Raw genomic sequence first — 12,154 nt, forward strand, 5'->3', positions numbered from 1 at the left:
CTATGCTGCTGACAAAAAAAAATCTAATCAGAAATACGGGTGGGATTCACAGCAGGTCCCAGGGGATCCTTGCTTTGCTCTGAAATGAGCATTTAGAGTTTTCATTTCTGGCAGTTGTCTTTTGGAGAAATAAAATCTGACACGTTAATGTGGACCCTTCATACAAAAAGGAGTTTTAGAAATCTGGGAGAGCTGAAAAGCCACATAGAAAAAGAGGAGAAGGAGGGAAAACCAGAGCAAGGAAACATCTGCTAAAGTTTTCCTGTTATTTCAGGAATGTTTGTATTACTCAAGCATTCTCTAACTCTTTTCATATCATGGTCAACATCTTCACTGAAAGATTGCCTTGTGCCCCACTCTCAATCACATAACCTCCCTCCCCACTTGCATTTGCTAACACAGGAAAGCCATAGCAGGAATGCACTTAATGCATCTGAGCTGTGGGTTAATGGGGCTGAGCAGCTGGAGCAGAGCCAGGTGTTTCCCCAGTGTGCTGCTCACAGTCACAACTGGGGAGCCCTGAACCCCTTTGACTCCCCTCGCAGCTGTTAAACACTGAGTTCTGTGCCTCCATAGCCTAAAACTAAAGCCTGCACGTCTAGCAGAGAGACAATGCTCACAAAACCCAAGGCAGCCTTGTGTTTCTTGTTATATAGTAATGCAGAAGGCTGGTCTCGTTAAACTTTTAGTAGCAGTTCTGAGAATAGATCTGTGCATGAAGAGTGCTGAATACTGATCTGATCATTGAATTTGCTCAGATCTTGCTGAAATTGTAAAAGAGGGAGCGCATTACATTTAGGATAAAAGGTAAAAACTCACTTGGCTTGTCCTGGTACCATCATAAATGAATCATCACTTAGCTGTTAGGAGGCATACTCCACCATGCAATTTAGAAAAGAAGCACAGGCTGATTCGTGTACCAGCATCAGAGCAGGGTCCATTTGCTTGCTTGTTCACAGTGAAATGCCCTGGATGTTGGATGGGGTCAGGAGTACTTTGGCTGCAAAGCTGGAAGTTTTCTTGCTGGATGTTGAGACCTCCAAGCAGACTGACAATCTCCTTTCTGTCTAAGCAGAAAGAAAAAGTAAGGCAAATTTAGTCAAACCCTTTGATTGCCTCCAAGGGCTTGGCTGTCCCACCGGGTGATCTGCTGCCTGGTGTCATCCCAGGATCTGACCTCCCCACTGGTGCTGCCACCTGTGATGAAGACACCTGCCTGGCCAGAGTGTGGACAGAAGGCATCAAGAGGCCACAGCTTTCTGGAACAACTGCCCCAGGCTGGCTCTGACACAAGGACAAAAGCTCCAGTCCTGTTACTGATCCCCTGAGGGCTTTCCCCTCCTCCATGCCTGTACGAGAGGAGTAACAAAATCCATCTTGTAAGGAAATGATTTTCTTTCCTTGGTCAATCAGAAACATGTGACACTAACCTTTGGGGAACAATACATCAGGTTTTGCATTTGCTCCTCTGGTAACATTAGGAATTGAATTTAGGACAGACTAAAGCAGTATTACTTAGTACTTCAGCAGTACTGTAAAAATGGGAATTGAGTTACCAGTCTGAGAATCATTGCCGGGATATGGTAACAGCAAGCAGTATGGGAATGCCCTAACTAGACAGTGATTATGTATGTAGGTGAGACTGTGTAATTTACTGTGGGAATGGTTGGGCTTTACCCCTGTATTTAGTCCTTAAGTATGCTCAGCAAACTAATTTCCAGAAGCCTATGTTAATGAATTCTGTGGTGTTTTCCTTCTCATTAGACAGACCTGACTCCTTGTTTCCATTACCACTGCATGTCCAGCAATGCATTTCTCTTCTCTGGTTCCCAAGGACTGGCTAACAATTTCATGTACAAAGCCCTCTGCAAAAGCAGCATTTTCTCTGCCACCCCTCCTTGCCCAAACCCTTCTGCTCTTCACTTTTTTTGTCACTGTGTCATGGTCTCTGTGCTCTCCCACATAAGCTTCATCTGGGCACTGCCACCTGCTCACACCATTGCCTTCCTGCCTCCCATGTGTGCTTGGGCGGTGGTTGCTCTTCCAGCTCCATAAAGAGCAAAGTGATCTTATATTTGTGCTGAGGATGGGTGTTTTGCCAGGCCACCAATTTCAAGGAAACATAAAGAAAGCCTCAGTGCAGTGTGGAGCACGGACCTTTCTGCAGTGAGTATCATACAGACCACTGAAGCACATGCTCAGCCACTCGTGTTATGTATCACATAAAAGAGCACAGCAAACATTAGATTGCTTTATATGCATGTATAAATCAGTGCACATGGCTTTATTTCTCTTTAGAAAGCAAGATCTGTGAGCACAAATGGAGTGCAAGTAGTAATCCACGAGTTGAATTAGAGCCTTTGGGTAAACAGCACAGCCTCACTGCAGCCAAAAAGCATTTGCAAACTTTTCTCCCCATTATATCTGTCTGACAGCCCACCTACAAAAATGAAAATGTGTGTTAGATACAAAAACCAATTAACAAGCACAGAATAATCCAAGTCTTTCATTGAGGAAATATTTTGCTGTATTTATTCTTTCCCACAACCAAGCAACCTTCAAGAAGTTGGGCTCTGCTTTCTGTCAGAGTCACATTGATAACCCACATCGCTGCTTCTCTCCTTTAGAATGAAGGTTTGTGTAAGCAACGTATCAGGGAATGCACTGAGATTTCTGATCAATTTGCGGCAGATGTTTGTTTGCATTGTTTCAGAGTTGGGTCATTTTATGAAATAGCCTTCTGCAATCACATGAAATATCTGACAGAGCCTGGGGGGAGCTTGCAGCTTGAGGCTCCAGAGGCATTGCTCTCTTTGTGAGAGCAAAAAATGTGTAAGAAACTGCTGAGTGACTGCTTAATGCCTGCCCACAGTGTTCTCTAGCATTCAGCCACGGATCCAGTGAGAGATGTACCTGGAGAGTTAGCCAGAAACGGGTGGGAGCTTCAGCTTGGTGTGCTTAGGGTTATTTCCTGTGTTGGCTTGAATATGAGAAGGTCATTCACTGCTGACAAAGCTGATAGCTAACATAGTGCCAATGGCACTGTGGTTTAGCCACACGCAGGCTGACTGCATGCAGGAGTGGTAATATGTTGAGGGAGAGTTTGGTATATCAGCCGTGACAGCTGCAAATTCTGTTAATTGCTATTGATGGTCAGGAATGTTACTGGATCGAGATGCCAATTCAGGTATGGCCATAACAATGTGCATTTCAACTGAGATAATAATCAATATTACCTTTGAGTGTTGCAAATGCTTTTCTGAATGGGCAATTTGAATGCTGTGTTATTGAAGCTGTTAATCCAGCACTTTACTTGGAGGACATGAATCATTGCTCCCATCATTACTAACTTCTAAACTTTTCAATTAAAGGTAATATTTTTTCTGGCGGCATATTTGGACACTTTATGCTCATCATCAATAATGTGGAACTAAAACAGCAATTAAGTGAGAAAGAAATGTGTGCTCTGGTTTGACATTGCTGAGTAACCACAGCCCTCGTTAGAGATAACAGATGTTGTGGGGGCCCTGCGCCTCTGAAATATTCTTCCCAAGCTCCTCAGGAAAATGAATGTGCCTAATTTAAATGAAGAAATTCTTCTGTTTTCTGAAATATCATATTGATTTTTTTTATTGATTCATCAGTAAACTCTTCCATCGGTCCTCTTGTATCAATGAAATACCTGACAGAGAGTGTCTTGGGGCTACCACAGCTGTTGAGTTCAGTAGAGGAGTTAGGCTGCTTTCGTGTTTTTTAATGAATTGCTCACCTTTGATTGTAAACAGGGAACATTTTCCAGGGTGCATGGATGAAGGGGAGCTGAACGAGAACCCTCAGCTGTTTGCTGCCATGATTGCCACTTGCACTTCACTTTGTGCCTTCTGGTCACCTCTTGGGCAAAGCTCAGCTTGGCTCCTCTATGTGGTCTATCCCTGTGTCACTGTGAGACCAGCATCCTGCAGAGCTGGAGCTACCTGGGCTCTTTGAACTTGAGGTTACTCCACCATGCTCATGGTTGTTTTTCTCTTATCACAAACACTAAGGGAATTGCACGGCTTTAAATCAAGACATACTCATTATTTACATTATTTTTCTCTGATATAAATGCTCAGTTCCCTTCTATGTCCTGCCTGTAATTTTGAAATGATAACTTGGTATTTTGTTCTTAATGTGTTCAATATTAAGATCAAAAGTATTGTGCACAGAAGGATGGCTCTCATTTTATTTTCAAAAAGAAATAACATTCTCAGGCTTTAATCCAGTTTATTTGGTGATCACAGCTGAAAACTGGATTGGGAATCTCTGTTGAATGCCAAAGTAAAAGCTGTAAATCTTTATACTAAACAAAAAGAACTGACTTTAGATTTTGCATTTCCATAGGGAAGGAGTCCTTTGGTCTAATTTATTGCCCTAGCAGTGCCTGGGAAAATTTGTTGCTCTTGTCCTTGTGTTGTATTGGGAAGAACAAGAACAGTTTCATTAGATATGAGTTCCATATGATAAACTGTAGATCTAAAAATATCCATCACAATTAGATGATGCAATGAAGCCAGTTTTCACTTAGGAGCAGAATAGAGTGGGGAACTTGATAAATAACAATTGGATAAGACGTCTGCTGAGACTTCTGTTCTGCTTCTGCTAAAAAATAAGCACAATTTATTGCATTTGTAAACTGGCACTATGATCCAGCCCCACAGCTATGATGTGTGCAGTGAAGGGGAACGTGGCAGGGCAAGGACGGTCCTGGACTGCACTGCGGACAGGGACTGAATATCTCACAGATTCTGGAAAGGCTGCAGACTTCACACCAGCAGCGTGATGCACATTTCCAAAGCAATCTCTCACACTGAAAAAGAGCAGAGGATCTGTGGACACTTAAAGAATGGAAGCTTATATTAGGTGTGACAGGTACAGAAACTTGAAACAGAAGAAGCTGCCACTGGAAGCCCTGAGGTCAAACACAGCTAGTGAGACCTCACGTCTCATTCAGGATCCCTGCTTCAGACAGTGCACGGTTACCTGGGGCCTCGCTGGGTCCTGCAGCTGGCTCCTGGAAGGAAAGGCTTTTCAGAGAATCAAGGAATCGTTTGAGTTGGAGGGGATCCTCCAAGGCCATCTGATCCAACTCCCCTGCAATGAGCAGAGACACCCACAACTCCATCAGGTGCTCAGAGCCCATCCAGCCTGACCTTGAGAGTGTCCAAGGATGGGGCACCCACCACCTCTCTGGGATGCTATTTTCATGTTGCTATGACTTGCTTCAACCCCATGCTCCCAGGCTCAGTGTGAGGCATAAACCATTGAAATTAATTACCAAGTCTTTGAGTGTACTAATGCTTCCTAAAGTCTTTGCTAAAATAGCCAGTGCAGGCATAGCGCTGTGGCTGAGGACATGAAATGCTTTTATAAGTTTGGTTACGATATGCACTGTGTGTGTGTGAGGGCAGGACACTGCCTTTCAATTCCTGCTCACTCTCCAGCCATTTAGTGCAGGCTAGGAGCTGTAACGAGTAGGAAGGAATTTCACTCTGCTTCAGACAGAGCTATTAAAAGAAAATTATTCTCAAAGTAATTCTTATCTCATGATGGCGTTGCTAAATTGCTGCATATTGTGGGAAAGGAAATTACAAATGTGTTGGCTTTTCTTCCCATTAGAACTATTGTTTTATTACAATTACAGCGCAAACATTTCTTTCTAAGCCTTTGTAAAACTGAAAATGTCCTGCATTAGGTACTGAACATAAGAGAAAGTTAGCAAATTTAAAGAGATGATGGCACACAGTGGTTTACAGATGTGAGCAGGAATGGGAACGCATTTCTTCAGCTGTGTTCCCAAGCAACAGGGGTAACAACACATCCACACTGCCCAGAGGGGTAATTCTGCCTCTGAGGAATGACCCAAAAGATCCCATGCACTGAGCCCTCTCTCAGGGAGATGGTTGGACTCAATGGTCTTAATGGTCTTTTCCAACCTTAATGATCTTATGAATCTGTTCCTACCAGACTGCCACCAGGCTGCAATCTCCAAACCTGGTGCTGGAGATATCCCACCTACCTGCCTCCCCTTAAGGGCCTTGCACAGGGACATGGCACACTCGTGGCTTTATGCTGCAATGGAGATGAATCAGAACAACCTGTGTTTTCACTTACCTCTGGTTTTAGCTTAAAATAGTAAATCTAAATGTGCTTCCATTTCCGTCCCAAGCAGCTAAGGCAATGGTGTGAAAATAATATGTAGCCTAGAAAAGAAATCAGAAGTACTTTTCTTTACCTCTTTGGTATTACAGAGCATGGGAGTTGGACTAGATGACCTTAAAGGTCCCTTTCAACTCAAATGATTCCATAATTCTCCATAATTACTCCACGAGCAGCTTCCCGCAGCATTTGCTCATACAGAATTTGTTGGTGTCATTCCCAAAGTGCACACCAGGTGCTTAGGACATGCCAGATGAGATGCAGTCACCTGGGCTGCCTCCAGATGTGCTACCACTCCAGCTGTGTGCCGAGACTGCTGACCCTGAAGCCAGCAGCAGTCGTTATGCTCAGAGCCTTTTCCTGTTGACTAAGGGCTTTGTCGTCTCTTCTGTTACCTTTAGTTTCCTCCTCTGAAAGCTTCCATGTGATAACAGGACACAAATGCAAGGTCAGGAAACTGCCTGATGTGCCCCAGCTGACCAATTAATCACCACTTGTATATCTGTGGCAATGGGCCCCAATAAACAGCAGTGCTGCAAGCCCTCCTCTTTCCGACTGCTTATCTCCTCTCAAAGCCCTGGCTGGGACCTCAGCAGGAACGTCCCGAATAAACAGGAAAAGGAAAACAAAGGGACATAGGTGGCACAGGTGGAGCAAAACAACAGGCCACCCTTGTGTTAGAATGCACATTTTTGTGCCAAAGCAAATAAGCCAATAGGATGAGAGGTAATGGCCTTAAGTTGCACCAGGGGAGGTTCAGGTTGGATATCAGGAATATTTCCAACAGAGCGGTGAGGCACTGGCAAGGTGGGGGAGTCACCGTCCCTGGAGGTGTTGAAGAACCATGGGGATGTGGCCCTGAGGGACGTGGTTAGTGGGTAGGGTGGTGGATTATTGGACTTGGCCATCTTAGTGTTTTCTTTCCAACCTTAAAGATTCTGCGATTGTATGAACCCTCTGATAGATCTACGCAGCTGCTTGTAGGATGGGAACCACAGCATTTCCAGCTGGGTTGTCTGCACCTCAAAATGGTTGTGAGGCTGCAGCCACAGTACAGCTGAGGTGGGAGGGGAGGAGCTGCATTAACATCGCTCTGACTTATGGTCTGCTCCCCTCCAGGCCTCCTGGGCAGAGGACCAGGACCCTGGCACCCAGCCCTTGTGCTGCATTGGCTCCTCCTGAAGGGTGCAGAACGGGAAACCATTCTTCTCCTCTCTAAGGATTTGATGTAATTTGAGAACCAAGCTTTATGCAGATGGGAACACGTTAGTAATGTCTAGAAAGTAATTACGGCATATATTATTATTTTAATATTTACTAAGTGCTGACAGTACAATACTTTTATTAAAACTTTAGGGAGGGTGAAATATGCACCACGAGGCATGGTGAGATGGAGATAGTCTTCTGAAATTGCTCATTTATATTTCAATTTTACAGTCACTTTCCTGTGACCTACATTTAATTATATATTGTTTTCTTTGCAGCTTAAATTATGTAAGGTAGCTAATGATTTTAATTTAAAGTTCTCTAAGGAAGAATGTAAATAGTGTTTCTGCTTAGTGAAGGCGTGCTGTGAGCCTAATATTGAAAAGCAATTTCTCATTGTATTCAAGAGCAATGGAAGAGGTTTAGCTTTGCTAGGAGATGGAACATTTTCTTCTCACTTATTCTGATCATGTAAGAGCAATATGCTGAGGGTTGTCAGGAGATCTCTGTTTAAAAATGAATTGATGAAACTAAATTACTTCTGGCCTTTGGATTTCTTTCTTTGAAACAAGAGGAATCCACTAAAGTAATTTTGCAAAATCAAAGAGCAGCATTTTCAATATTTTTTTTGTTTGGCCTTGTAAGCTGGATAATCTAATGCAACCCAGGTATTCCAGTGATTTATTTTTTTTCTCAGAACAAACTTATTGTAACCAAGTTAGGTTTAGACTTTTTATCTAGCTTGCATACGCTTTGGAGAATGCGCAGTCTTGCGTCAATTGTCACCTAAAGCAATGGATTTCTTAATGGCATAGCACTGGTGATAGCTGTTGAACTTATTAAGTGGCTGTCAAATTGATGAGAAGCATTAGTGAAGCTGACTTAGGCACTCCATAAAGACTGGAGTCACAGTGCAAGTGAACTACTGCAGGTTAGATCTTGGAACAAACGTTTGTGCTGTGTTTGAGCAGCCTGCAGTGACTTCTGGTAACTCAAACAACTCACATTTGACCATTCCAATTTCAAACAAGTCTACAGATACGAGAGAAAAATCTCCATCAGTGTGATTTTATGAAAATGAGGATGTTAAGAGAGCTAAGGGAAACCAAAACATCAAGAAGCCCAGGGCCTACAAGAAATGAATAACTAAAAAGTAGAGCTCACTGTCATCTGGATTTCACTGCAACAAAGCCTTGTGGAAACCTGGCTGGACTGGAACTGTGGGCTCATATCCCATGGCTTTAGCTAAAACACTTTGGTTTTATGCTTTGTTTTAATTCCTGGTTATTAATTGCCAATACAGATAAGATGTCTCCGTGTGTGTGAGCTTTCCCTTGCATTCCACTAGCAAGATATCACTACGTTTCAGCTACACATCATTAAATATTTCAAAATATATATGCAGAAAGACAGTTGTGTATATGAGGCACATTATTACAGGTAATACATTTGGCCAAAGCACCCAGGCTGGGGCAGGGATGCAGCTCAGCACAGGACACAGAGCAGCCCGAAACCCAAAATCTGGTTGATATGAGGGTGCTTCACCACCTGATCATATTGATAATAACTCTTTTTTTCCCAGCACTTGCACACTGAAGCTGTCTCAGACCTTTCTGTGGTTGTGCTTAATACTGGAATCACGTTCAAAGCGAGGGGTCTCCATTAAGAGGCTTCCAGCTGGGCACACATGCTGGTCTGTGAATTTCCCAGCTAGCAGCACTGCATTAAGCTGCTGGGCAGCTGTGAATGTAGAAGGTCAGTGAGGAGTCAGGAGATGCTCTCAGGTGCATCTGGGCTGCATGGGGCCAGCACCGCATGGCCAGGCTCAGCAGGGTGAGTGGTTCTGGGCAATTGGAACCATGTTAGCCTGGGGGGTCTGTAATGGGCACCCATCCAGGGACAGCTTTCATGGACACAGGAGGGATGGAGCACTGGGTTATAGGTAATAACTACGGGGTTATCAGAAATAACCAGCCAAATTAGCTTTCCTATTACTCTTTGAAGGAAATGAAGGAAAATTCAGATTGTCCTCAATTCTTTCAATCTGTTGCAATGGGGAAGTAAGTGATCTCTGCTACCAGGAGGTTTATTAGCTGGCTTACCATGCACTTCAATGCAATTCTTCATGCAGGAGAAGCTACCCACACATTCTTGTCTTCCAATATGCTCCAGATTCTGACAATTTACTCTTTCTCACATCCACACACCTATTCCTTAAGTTTCTCCACTTTAAATTTCATTAACATGACTGCAGCAGGCTGTCTGTCCTGCTTTCCCAAGCAGAGCAGAATTTAAGGGCAGTTTTCCTGGTGTCCATCAGTGCAGCCAGATTAAAGGACTTCCATAACTAACAGTGCTTATTTTGTCCTGGAAGATTTACTACAAATCATTTCTAAGAGTCATATTTAGGAGGAGTGGTATTGCAAACATCTGGAACTGCAGCCAAAGGGCAGGATGGGCAAATTATGTTGGGATCAGCATCCTTGTGGATGAACGCTGTGCAGTGCATGCAGCTCTCAAGGAAACAATACCATGGATAGAAATCTCTCTGTTCTCCCTTTGTTGTGTGCCATGGAAGGAGCTCTCACACCTCCTGGATGGAGCAGGGATCAGTGCTGTGAAGATAAAACCAGCTGTTGTAAGACTTTGAGTGGAAGTGTAATATGGCAAGCATTCCCAGCTCAGTTTCATTCAGGTCTTGATACTGAGATCTTAGTAAGATGCCAATTTCAGCTTGAATTGTCAGATAGCTCCTCTTTGTGAACAGCAGCAGTATTGACAGAACAGCACTTTTTGAAAGAAGTGTGTTGTTTTTCCCTAGGAAAAATAGACTCCATATGTAAATGGGATGATGTTATTTCTTTCCTATCTGCAATAAAGCTGCTGAAAAAGAAGGCTGATAGCTGGCTTTCTTTATAGCCACGGCTTTGAATTTGCTGGAAAAACAGGTACTGCTTACGTGACCTGAGCACAAGCTGTTTCAGGGGGTTTCCCCCAGGGCTTTCTGATCTGTGCCTTCCCTGGGAAGCCGGATAAGATGTGTGCCCTGGGCAAGTCCTGGCCAAACCCTGAAGGTCACAGGAGATGAAAGATAAGATTTACTCCATTTCCAGCATGGCTTTCATCACCTATCATCTTGAGCTGAAGGGGACCACGGTGTAGTAAGTGATGTGTACCATAAAGTAGGGTTTGAACCACGAGGTGAAGAAGCAGCCCTGTAAAAATCCACAGGGACCATTACTCCTTTCTGGACTCTCTGAATCTGCTTCTTAAGAAGCAGCTTGCTGTCCCTTGAACATATCTAAGACTCCAGAGAAAACAAACCAACAAGCCTAAACTTCTCTGTAAGACAACCTTTTCTCCAACATACTTGTTTTTTTCCCCACATCCTTCAACAGGTATCATGCCACCATGAGACTGCAACTAGGAAAGAGCTAATGACAGTGTATCTTAAAATCAAGCTACGATTGTAAATCTGGAAGTAAATTATTACTGCTTCACCTCTGCACTCTGCAGCTTGGAAGATGGCCAAGGGGACACCTGAGACACCCCGTCTCCATCCACCCATCTGACTGCTTGATGTAGAGAGCAGCACCCTGAACAGGAGACTGATCGATGAGGATATTCGATGATCCTCCATATAGTGCTCTGAAACACTCTTTCTAAACACAAGACATAGAAAAGCCTGTGTCATAATGAAAAACGCAATTAAAGCTTTGGTCAGATTGAATCCATTACATCCCTCACAAGTGCCAGGTATTGATTTCAGTCTCAACTCCAGGGATATGTAGTCCGATACCTCTGAAATCCCCTGAGCAGGGGCCTAAGCCTAGGCGTGCGTGCCATTTGTATGGCTTAAAACCAAGAATATGCTTCAATCCAACTTTAACTCAGTAGGATTCGGATTTTATTGAATCTGAGCAAACTTAAATGAGTAGATGCTGTATCTGCCGCAAGGAAGATGGCTTTTGAGACTCCATCTGTAAATAGAAAAGAAAGGGCTATTTTGGCTATATTTCTGAATTGGCAGAAAACTGCAGCAGATTACATTATTCAGCGGGTAATGTAATGTTAATGCGCCCTTCTAGCCGGAGGGGAGAGAACTTGAGGTTTAATCATTTTGTAATGCACTTACATTGCCCATTTTGGATTTGTCAGCTGTCATAAATGAACTACAGTTTTATCCTGGGACTATATATAGAATCCCTATTTATATATTTTTCATCTGCAGCTTATGCAGTTCAAATGAAGAAAAGCAAGGGAAGAGGCAGGGCTCAGCTTGGCTCCATTCAGATCTTTGCTCTGTGCCATGCCACCATCCACGCTCACCGTTCTCATGGGCATTTTCAAGAAAACACCCCGTTTCCAAACAATTCACTGAACGTGGTGGGAAGGGAAGCAAGGAAACGCATTTAAACACCACATTTAAATGCAGCCACATAGGAACAGTGGTTGGTGAACTTCTGCCTTGTGTTTTACATATTTATCATTCGTAAGCAGTAAGCTCCAGGAAATCCTGTCCCGTGGCACTGCTCCTCACTAGTTTTATTGAAAAACTGCAATATCCTATTGCATTCTAAGTTCTGTATAAAGCCACCCACGTTATGGCTTTCTGTATACATATTTTAGCAGCTCTCCAACAAAGACCATTCCTCTCTTGGCTGGCGGGTCCTGCTGCTTTCCTTGCTACATCTCCGCACTGTAAGCTGCCTGAGCACTGATTAATGGCATTGCCAAAGGAAAAAAAAAATTG

The sequence above is a fragment of the Centrocercus urophasianus genome, unplaced genomic scaffold (assembly GCF_019232065.1).
Source record: "Centrocercus urophasianus isolate 14NV4802_14NV808 unplaced genomic scaffold, USGS_Curo_1.0 seq_22, whole genome shotgun sequence".
Lineage (NCBI taxonomy): Eukaryota > Metazoa > Chordata > Aves > Galliformes > Phasianidae > Centrocercus > Centrocercus urophasianus.